General features: G+C 41.7%; 1 pseudogene; it reads left to right on the plus strand.

Annotated features, from left to right (window-relative positions):
- The first annotated feature begins 2139 nt into the window (after positions 1 to 2139).
- Positions 2140 to 11075, plus strand: LOC103725926 (annotated as a pseudogene).
- Positions 11076 to 11332: the final 257 nt, after the last annotated feature.

Consider the following 11332-nt stretch of genomic DNA (forward strand, 5'->3'; position numbering starts at 1 on the left):
TGTGTGTGTGTGTGTGTGTGTGTGTGTGTGTGTATGAGTGTATTGCCTGTGTGTGTGTCAGTGCATCCATGTCATGCAGTGTTCAGGGAGGTCAGAAGAACACATCAAATTCTCCTGGAACTGGAATTTTAGATGGTTGTTAGCCATCATGTGGGTGCTGGGAATCAAACCTGGGTCCTCTGCAAGAGTAGTCAGTACTCTGAAACCACTGAGCCATCTCTCCAGCTCCAAAGGCAGTATTCTTTAATGGACTGACACTAATGCTATATTCTGGTGGATATTCAATGTCCTGATAGTGTGTTTTGTTATTGTTAAGGTGTTAGTTCTTTAAATGCTAATTTGATCAAACTGATTAATTTCATTTTCAATACCTTTATTTACTTTTATTGATATAAAAAATTCAGTATGACAGTTTTAAATTTTTTAATTAATTTATTTTTATTTTACATGTATCTTGCCTGCGTGTATGTAAGTACACCCATGTCTATCATGTAAGGGTTGTGGATGCCAGAAGACGTTCTTGGAATCCCTGGAACTGGACTTACAAATGGTTGTTAGCCACCATGTGGATTCTGGGAACTGAACCCAGATCCTATGGAAGAGCAGTCAGTTCTCCTAACTGTTGAGCAATCTCTCTAGGCCCTTGTCAACAAACTTTAAGTGTACAATGCAGTATTGTTATTGCTGGATACTAAAGGGATTGGTTCTAGGACTCCAGTGGAATTCTATATATGTACAAGTCCCTTTTATAAAATGATTTTGTGTTTTTATCACCTGTTCACCATCTTTTTACACTTTAAATCGTCTCTAAGATTATGTGCAATACCCAGGACAGTGCAAACACTCTGGAAATAGTTGCAGCACACATTGTTTAAGGAAGAATGATGAGTGAAAGCCTGTACATATTCAATAAGACAGTTTTTCCGTGTAACTTCAACCTGGGAGTGGCTGACAGAATATGAAACAAGAATATAAACAACTGACTGTGCATATGTATTATTGTACAGCACTTCTCTGGGACTTAATTTGCTTTGGCTTTTACAACTTTGTCTCCTCATAAAAGCAGTCGTTTCTCTGTCTTCCTCATCCCCAGCAGCCACTATTTTATTCCCCTCTTCTGCATCTGAGTATCTCATGTTAGTGGAATCATTCAGCATTTGTTCTTTTGTGACTGACATGTCTGTTGACATAATATCATCGGAATTCACACACAGTGTCACATATGAAGAGTGCCCTGCATGGTAAGGCTGAGTGTTCCATTATATGCATAAGTCACACTGTGTTTCATCTGTTGACGGATATTTGGGTTGTTTCCATATCTTGGCTGTTTTGAATAGAGCTGCAAGGAATGTGGGGCGATAATGTCTCATCAAGATCTCAATTCAATGCTTTTGGATAAATACCTGCGACTGGGATAGCTGGATGATACCATACTTCTAAACTTTTAGGGGAATTTCATAGTGTTTTCCATCGTGACTGCACTATTTTATATTCCCACCATTGTACACAGGCTCCAGTGTCTTTACACCTTTGCACCACTTACTGTGATCTGAATTTTGATAATACCCATCCTAATAAGGTCAAACTAAGATTTCATTGTGGTTTTGATTTCCATTTCTCTCATGATTAAAGCTGGTGAGCACATGTCTCCATAAGTCTACTGGCCATTTGAACGCCTTCGTTAGAGAAGTTTCTATTAAAGGCCTTTGCTTATTTTAAAATATACACTGTTTCTATTGTTAATATTTTATTAATTAGTTGTAGGAGTTTCTTATGTATTTTGGACATTAGCTCATCAGACACATGATTTGCAAATATTAATTCCCATTGTTGTAGGCTGCCTTTTTGGTTAGGTTCACACAATGAATTAACCATTTCCTTTGGTTTTTCTTGGATGAGCTCTTTTAACTAAGGACAATGATTCTTCTCTTGGCTAGTGCAAAGCCAATAAGCACAACCAGAGTGAAATGGAATGGAGGCAGGCTTACTGCCTGGAGCTGGTAAGGAGAGCACTGGAAAATTTCCAACAGCAGTGTCCTCTTTGAACAAAGGGAGTCTGAGACTCTCATGCAGTCAGCCTAAACCTAACCTAAGAGTGTACTTTAGGGCACAGACATCCCAAAGAATTCTCAGTTTATGATGTGCGTTCTGGAGTGTGCTCAGTTTAAGGTTATAATTGAAGGAGGACTGCCTGGAGCTGGTAAGGAGAGCACTGGAAAATTTCCAACAGCGGTGTCCTCTTTGAACAAAGGGAGTGTGAGACTCTCATGCAGTCAGCCTAAACCTAACCTAAGAGTGTACTTTAGGGCACAGACATCCCAAAGAATTCTCAGTTTATGATGTGCGTTCTGGAGTGTGCTCAGTTTAAGGTTATAATTGAAGGAGGAAAGATGGTGGACACATTCCTGGGCATGATTAACTCATGGGGCACACGCTCAAAAGGTTAATGTGGCACAGCAAGATATTTCTGGCCATGCTTAGCTTGCATCATAAAGATGGAGAACAGAAGTGCATCTTGGTATGCTAATGTTGGTGGACACTCAAGCATAGAGTTGGACACTGAGGTTCTCAGACAGGAAGCACTGTCTACTTGTACCGGCACTGACTCTGGATTCAAATCTAAAGCCTGAGCCCCAAGCACAGTAAGGGCATTGCCTTACATGCCCTTCATTACCTGCCCTTTGCATTGTGGTCTTTTTGTCTCCCTTCTTGGTTAGCACACATTCTAATCGGATAGCCTAGCCACAGGGTTGCGGCAGGGCTATGCAAGAATGAATAGACATGGTACCTTTTGTTCATTTTTTCTCGGAAGGCCCTTAGCACACTAAGCTGATTTTTCCCAAAATGGTTTTAGCTGAAACCATAGGAAAGGAGACACTGAAGGCACGTTAGTGCAGGAGTTTGCCCTTGAGGGCTCCTGCCTCCCTAGGCTCCCAACGGCCCCCTTACTGGTTTTCATGTTGTTGCCTGTTTTTTTGGTGTCATGTCTAAGAATCATTACTAAAATCAATGTTATGAATATTTTCCACTATGTATTTTAGGAATTATAAAATTTTGTATCTTAAATTCAAGTGTCTAATACATTTTGAATCTATCTCTGTATGGAGTAAACTACAGGTTTAATTTAAATTTTTTTCATAGATTTTTTTCTGTCATTTGTTCCCATATTTTTAAAAAACATACTTTATGTTTTGGACAGCAATACAATCTACATATTAAATAATACTATGATAGAATTGCTTGGTACAGTTTTAAACAGAAGAAAAAAGGGGAAAAATTGCAGGTTATGAAACAAAGAAAAAAAAATTTTTTTTTTGGTCTTTTTAAGACAGGGTCTTCCTGTAGCCCCAGCTGGCCTGGAACTTGCTATGTAGACTAGGCTAGCCTTGAACTCAGAGAGATCTTCCTGCTTCTGCCTCCTCAGTGCTGGGATGAAAGGCATGTGCCACCACACCCAGTTTGAAACATTTAACAACAAACAAATTACTCTTCAAAAGTAGGTCAATGTGAAAAATGCACTCAATGGTTAGTCATTTCTAATTCCTAGTGCACTAATGGTCAATGGAATTAAAAAGAAGTCCCAGTTTTTATAATTGTTGCCTCAATTGGATAACATATGCTGTGTTCCTGGAATACAGGAATGGTTCTTGCTACTGCAAAAACCCAGAAAATTGTACTCACATATCCACCATGAAAAGTCCCCCAAAATGATGCTTTAAAAAAAAATCACCCTTTTGCAGCTGGAGAGTTGGCTTAGTGGTTAAGAGCACTGGCTGCTCTTGCAGAAGACCTGGGTTCGATTCCCAGTACCCACATGATGGCTAACAACCATCTGTAACTCCAATTCCAAGGGATCCAATGCCATCCTCTGACCTCTGTGGGCATTGCATGACCATGAGTACACTCACATACATGCAGGCAATGCATTCATACATATAAAATAAAAATAATAAATAAAGTATTTTTAAAATCACTTTTTCTTGTTCTCCTTTATAAATATGCTATATCCACACATTTGTTTACAAATATACATGTACACATTATAGACTAGGCTCCGCTTATGGGAAAAAATGGGGTGTTTTACTTTCTGTGACTGGGTGAACTCACTTAATATTATACATTCTAAGTCCATTCATTTTGTGATTTTATTTTACTAGAGCTGAATATCCCATCTTGTATATGTGCCAGACTTTCATTATCCAATCACCTGTTTATAGACAACCAGGTTGCTTCCATTTCCTTGCTATAGTGAAGAGCAGCAGTAAGCACTGGAATGCTTCCATCTCCACAGTAGGATACAGAATTCTCTGAATGTATGCCCAGGAGTGAGATAGTTGGGTCATATGGTAGCTCTGTTTTCAATTTCTCAAGGCATCTTCAAACTGATTTACATAATGGTTATACTAATTTACACTCCCACCAGCAGTAAATAAGAGTTTCTCTTTCTCCACATCCTCTCCCACATTTGTTGTTGGATTTCTTGAAAGCCATTTTGACTGGAGTGAGGTGATATCTCAAAGTAGTTTTAATTTGCATGTCTCTGATGAGTAGGGATGTTTAATACTTTTCAAATAGTTGTTGGCCATTTGTATTTCTTTTTCTGATAAGTGTCTTTTCAATTTGTTGGCCCATTTGGTAATTTTCTTTGTCATTTAAATTTTGCAGTTCTTTGTATATTCTGGATATTAGTTCCTTGTCTGATGTAAAGCTGGCAAAGATTTTCACCCATTCTGTGAGTTGTTGATAGTTTTCTTGACTGTGCAGAAACTTTAATTTCACACAGTCCCATCACAATCTCATACATATATAATGTACATATTTTTGCACTGGGCAGTAGTCAATGAAGAGATTCATATCTGTCATAGTTCTGAGAATCAGAGTCTATTGAGTGCTCATTCCTAAGCAGGACACCTATATCACCTCCATCATATTCTTCCATCATCCTTTCTTATCCTCTTACCCACCTCTGAACCTGCTCTTCTTTCCGTCAAGTCCCCCTCCTATTTTCTTCTTTCTTGTTTGTAATCCACTACATTTCGTTAGGATTGTCTCCATGAGCACAGGTTAGCAGGTATTTAGTTGAGCAAGAGCATATTACCAGTGGCTACCCCACTGAGCTATAGGAAAGTCCTTCCCTCAGCAGGCATTCACCACTTATAACTCCTCAGGGAGGGATGAGCCTTATAAGACCCCTCCCATCCACGATGGAATGTTGATGGGCGTTGTCCTATGCAGTTCTTGTACAGGTAGCCACTGTTGCTGTCAGATCATAGGTGTAGCCGTCATGTTATGTTCAGAAATCAGCTTTTCACAGCATGGCCTCCCATTCTCTCATTCTTATATTCTTCCTGCCCCTCTCTTCTGCAATGTTTCCTGAGCCTTGAAGGAGGTGATATAAGTATACTTCTTAGGGATGAGCACTCAATAGGCCCTGATTCTCAGAACTATGACAGTTATGAGTCTCTTCATTGACTACTGCTCACTCCAAAAAGAAGCTTCTCTGACCAAGTCTGATAGCAGCACTCATTTGTGGATGTCAAAATGAATATTTAGAAGGCAATTTGACAACCTGTTTATCAAAACAGCAGTAGTAAGTTCCCCTGCTCACCTAGTCGTAGGCTTTTTTTGCTGTTGTTGTTTTTGGTCTCCACTGTAGTCAGCCTAGAACTCACTATATAGACCAGACTGGCCTCTATTTCACAGAGATCCACATATCCCTGCCTTCTGAGTGCTGGGGTTAAAGGCATGCACTACCATTCCTGGCTCGTCATTGGCTTTTGACCAGGTTTTTTTTTTTTTTTTATTGAGCTTTTGTATATTTCATATAGAACATCTCAATCAATCTTAATTATCTTTACAATCCCTTTCCTACTGGAACACTCCTATACCCCCACTGGAATTCATACAACCTTTGTGTTAAGGCCTAGTGTGTCATTTTAGTGTCCCCAGATGTTCCTCAGTGCAAGTTCATCCACTGAGGTCTGGTCAGCTTATCTAGAATCCCTCCCTTTAGGAAGATCAGCTTTTCCTCACCCAGGAGTAATCAGTTGCCAGTATTTCTCCAGCTGAGATTGGGGTCTGCTGTCCATTTCCCCAGTTCTATGCTGGGTTTTTGTCTGCTTGAGTTTGCATAGGTCTTGTGCATGCTGTCACCATTGCTGTAGGTTCATATGACCAGGGTCCCAGAAACTCATAGGACTCTATTTCCATATGGTCATGCACCTCCTCCCTGGCTCTTAACAATCTTTCTGCCTCCTCTTCCACAATGGTCCCTGAGATTTTGATGGGTGAAGTTTAATATAGGAGTCCTGTCTGAGGACCAGCATTCTGCAGACTCTTAATCACTATGCTTTGGCCATTTGTGACCTTCTGTGTTCCTAGGCCTCTGTCCAATGAGGGAGCTTCATTAATGAGAATTTGAGATATTCACTAGTGTTGTCTTTACTGCTCAGTCTATGTTCCATGAGCTTTAGGTATAGAGTTTGCATTGTAGATGTGCCACTTAGATTTGGGCATTTCATAGACAATGTCCATGTGTGACCACTGTGGTACCCTGTAATAGTCTCTGTCTGATACAAAAGAAGCTTCTTTAATGAGTGGTGACTTGGATTTTAATTTTTCTGTAAATATAAGGATACATACTTTTCACATAGTAAGAAATTAGTCTAGGGATGTGACAGTCTTGGGGTTTTCTCTAAGATCTATGACCTCTCCAGCCATATGTATTTGGCTGTGTTTACAGTACCACACATGAGTTTCTTCCCATTGAGTCAGCTTTATGTCCAATTAGGTAGTTGGTGATTACCCCCAAGGTAAAAGTGCCACTACTGCACCAATGTTGTTTGCTGTGCAGGTCATTGATATAGTTATTTGCCTTGAGGCTGGTGTTGGACTAAGGATTGGAGTTCTCCTTTAGCAGCTTGCGTAGTGCTCTCCAAAGCTAGGAGAGCTAGCCCTCAGAAGTGGCTTCCAAGACAGTTCCAGCTCCATCACTCCAAATTCTGTTTGAAGTTTGTTCTGTCTTCAGCAATAGGATCTTACCTTCAAGTCCTGGGAGGTGACCAAGGGCTGTGGCGATAGCCTGTGTAATTATGGGAGTCTCTTGGACTACCCTGGCCAGCAACTCAAAGGAAGGTTTCTCCTGTTTGGCATTGTTTCTTGTTATGTGGCCTTTGGCTACACACATGGACTCATGTGGAAATATTGTATATGTGATTTGTCATTAGACTGTCGGATGAGTATGATTTCCTCTGGTTATTTACACTAGCCAGGCATTATTTACCTCTCTCCTCTTTCTCTCCCCGTCTAACCCTTCCTCCATGTCTTCTCCATTTAAAGTATCCCCATTTTCTCCATTTCTCCTCTGATAATACCAGTCTCCTATGGTCCCACCTCTCGAGCTACTTCTTTCCCTTTATCCTCAAAGTTCCTTGTATAACTCTCCCTCCCCCTCCATTTAAATACCCTCATTTTATCAATTTCTCCCTTAGTAACACCTTTCTCTTACTGTTCCTCACTCAGGTTCCTTCTTCCCTTTACCTCCCTGGTTCCTTTCCATTATCCTGGTTCCTGCAGTTACATCTGGATACATACTCACATATAAGGATTTGGTGCTAGGATCCAGATATGAGGGAGAACATATGTCATTTGTTTTTTTGAGTCTGTGTTACTTCACTTAGTATAACAGTTTCTAGTTCCATCTGTTTACCTGCAAATTTCATGATTTTATATTTCTTTATTGTTGAGTAGAAGTCCATTGTGTAAATGTACCACATTTTCATTATCCACTCATCAGTTGAGGAACACTGAGGTTGCTTCCAACTCTTAGCTATTGTGAGAAGAGCAGCAACAAACATGGTTGTACAAGTGTCTCTGCAATAGGATGAATCTTTTGGGTGCATGCCAAGGAGTGGTACAACCGGGTCAAATGGTAGGTTCATTTTCAGCTTTTAAGAGTTCTCCACACTGCTTTCCACAGAGATTGCATGAGTTTGCAATCCCACCAGCAGTGGATGAGTGTTTCCCTTTCCCCACATCCTCCTCAGCATTTGGTATCATGTGTTCTCTTGATCTTAGCCAGTCTGACTGGGGTAAGATGAAATCTTAAAGTGGTTTGAATTTTCATGTCCCTAATTACTAACGATGTCGAACACTTTTAAAGATGTTTCGTAGTCCTTATTCCTTCTTTTCAGAACTCACTATTCAGATCCTTAGCTCATCTTTTAATTGGGCCACTTGTTTTCTTGATCCTCTGTTTTTTGAGGTTTTTGTATATTCTGGATGTTAAACCTCTGTCAGATGTGTCACTGCTGGAGATTTTTTTTCCTACTCTGTGGGTTTTCTCTTCACTTCCTTGGTTGTTTCTTTTGCTATACAGAAGGTTTTTAGTTTAATGAGGTCCTGCTTATTGATTCTTGACCTTAATTCCTGAGCAATTGATATCTGGTTTAGAAAGTCCTTTCCTACACCTATATCTTGTAGGTGTTTGCCAATGTTTTCTTCTAACAGTTTCAGAGTTTCAGGCTTCACACTGAGGTCTTTGATCCACTTGGAGTTGACTTTTGTGCAAGGTGAAAGATAGGGGTTTAGTTTCATTCTTCTACAGGTGGAGATCCAGTTTTGCCAGCACCATTTGCTGAAGAGTCTGTCTTTCCTCCAATGAATGTTCTTGGCCTCTTTGTCAAATATCAGGTGACTGAAATTGCATGTACTCATGTTTGGGTCTTCAATTATGTTCCAATGATCTGTGTCTATTTTTATGCCAGTAACATGCTGTTTTTATTACTGTAGCTCCGTAATAGAGCTTTAAATCTGGTATAGTAATCCCGTTAGTGTTGCTCTTTGTACTCAGGGTTGCTTTGGCTATCCAGAGTCTTTTGTGCTTCCACATGAATTTTGGGATTTTTTTTCTAATTCTGTGAAGAATGTCATGGAGATTTTGATTGGCATTACATTGAATCTATAAATGGCTTTTGGTAGGATGGTCATTTTCACAATATTAATTCTTCCAATCCATGAGCATGGGCGATCCTTCCACCTTCTGGTGTCTTCCTCTGGTGTCTCTTTCTTTAACCATCCTTATATCCCAGTGATAAATTCTAGTGGCCATAGTATACAATTGTTTTGCTCTGTTGGTGAATTTGATTTTCTAGGATTTCATTGTGATTTTCTGCATCTATATTCATAAATACCGGAACCAAAGTTTCCTTTTCTTACAGTGTCTTTGTCTGTGATATGGCTGTAGTGCTGACCCCATGTAATGAGTTTAGAAGAGTTTGCTCTTCTTCAACTTTGAAGTGTTTCATAAGGATTATCATTAATTCTTTAAATGTTTGTAGAATTTACCAGTGAACCAAGTAAATATATGAACTATCAATTTTTTAAAGGATGGAACAATACATATTTCAGGAAATTAGAAAGGATTACTTGGAGTCAAAAATGAAGATGGGCTAGGTATGGTTCCAATAGCCTCAGGTACTTGGGAGACTAAAGCAGGACAATTGATTGAACCTAGGAGCTTGAAGCCAGCCTGGGCAACACAGGCAGATTCCCAAAGTGAGTAGTAAAATAGTAAAACAAAGTGGATAATTTAAAGTGGGAAGAATCACTCTCCCTCTGGAGGTTAATGTCCTGTGTTATTTGGAAGACCACACCCAAGTATGCAAAGATCTTTTTGTAAAACTGGTTTTCATATGGTTTGGATTCTTGACTACATGGTGACCTTGCAGTTCACCTTCCCTTATCTGGCAGCTGTGGGAGCTCCAGCCTTAATTTTTTGTTGTATTTTTTTCTCCTGTACACCGTCCTCCACTTTACTGGGCACTTATTTGATATCATGTGACTTTTTTTTATCTATTGTCTATCAGATAATGTCAATTGTCCCCATTTTTTGCTTTACTGGTCACTGAGAGAAACCACCTCACTGTGTTCTCGCCCACTGGCTCCCAGCGTAAGGTCCAGTGTGGTATCCAGCCTGGCCTCAACCACTCCCTCAGGTAGCTCCTCTGGAGTCCACTGCTCTGCTTACCGTCCCTGCTCGAGCTCCTCCGCTGGGCCCTGCTAGCAACCCTGTGGAGGTGGTCCTAGGTGTTGCCTTAGAGTTTCTTCTTAGTGACATAAATATCACCTTCTTAGATAAAGATCGGGAAGAGCAGATCTGCAGGACCTTGGCCTGACAGGCCCCAGGTCTCTGGAGGCTCAGCACCTGCTGCGATCCTGGGCTCCGTGCCCCTCTCACTCTCCACACTCTCCATCCCTGCACTCTACCTTGTTCTGTCCACTTCCCCACTCAGCTCGCTCTCCCAATCCCTAGTTTTCTAGGTAATGATGCCCCCCCTTCTCCCAAGCAGCCACCACCCCTCTGGTTGTAGCCCCTATGCTGGGCTTTGCAGCTTCCTCTTAGAGCAGTTTGGTTTGAACGTTGTCCTTAGAAGCATTTGGGACTTTGTCTCTGGCAGTGTCTCTCCTACCCCATCCCCCATTCTGAACTCCAGCCCCTTGGCTTCCTTGAAAATAAGTCCAAACTGTGCCAAGCTGGCACTGGTCAAGTGGCAGTTAGATGAGGCCAAGAGGAAGATCAGGAAGTCTTGGTAACAAGTGAAGCAGGCCTGTGATGCCTGGCAGAGAGAGGCCAGGAGGCTAAGAAGCAAGCTCATGTGACAGACGGTAACCAACAGCTGGCCCTGCAGAAGAAGGAGGTGGAGGCCCAGTGGCTGCAGGAAGAACTTGAGGGCCTAGGCTTGTCCTCACTGCTGGGGCTGTGGAGCTTGGGTGACACCAGCTATATCCCTCTCCCTAAGCTGCATTCCTTGCAGAGCCAACTGTTCCTGGATCTGGAGGCCGTGGATGTGGAAATCGTCCAACTCCGTGCCAAGCAGTTTGTGGCCTGCCGGGAGCAGGCTCATGGTACTGTCCTATGGCCTTGCCACCAGCACTGTGTCCTGTGTAAGCCATGCACAGTCAGTGCTGGCAAGTGCCCCTACTGCAAGGGCCAGCCTCTCTCGTGGGGACCAGAGCCAGGCTCCACTCCCTCCCTGGTGAGCAGTGCAGATGCCAAGGCTACCATGTGCCACTAGTGTCATAATTGCCTCCAGTACCACAAACCCTGGGATGTGAGTTCGTGCCCACTGTCCACTTTTCTTACCCACTGTGTCCCACCAGTGGTGTCAAGGTATTTTCAAAAACTTAGCACCAGCAAACCTACTGCCTGTCCCCTGAGCATGCCTTGGTGTCCCAGTCCTGACACTGCTGTGGCCAGGCCAATGGGAGAGCCGGCCTTGTGAAAGTACTTTGTAAACAGAAGAACTCATAAGTTATGCAAGCTGCTTTCTAG

Source organism: Nannospalax galili, unplaced genomic scaffold, assembly GCF_000622305.1.
Source record: "Nannospalax galili isolate Female #2095 unplaced genomic scaffold, S.galili_v1.0 scaffold3409, whole genome shotgun sequence".
Taxonomy (NCBI): Eukaryota; Metazoa; Chordata; class Mammalia; order Rodentia; family Spalacidae; genus Nannospalax; species Nannospalax galili.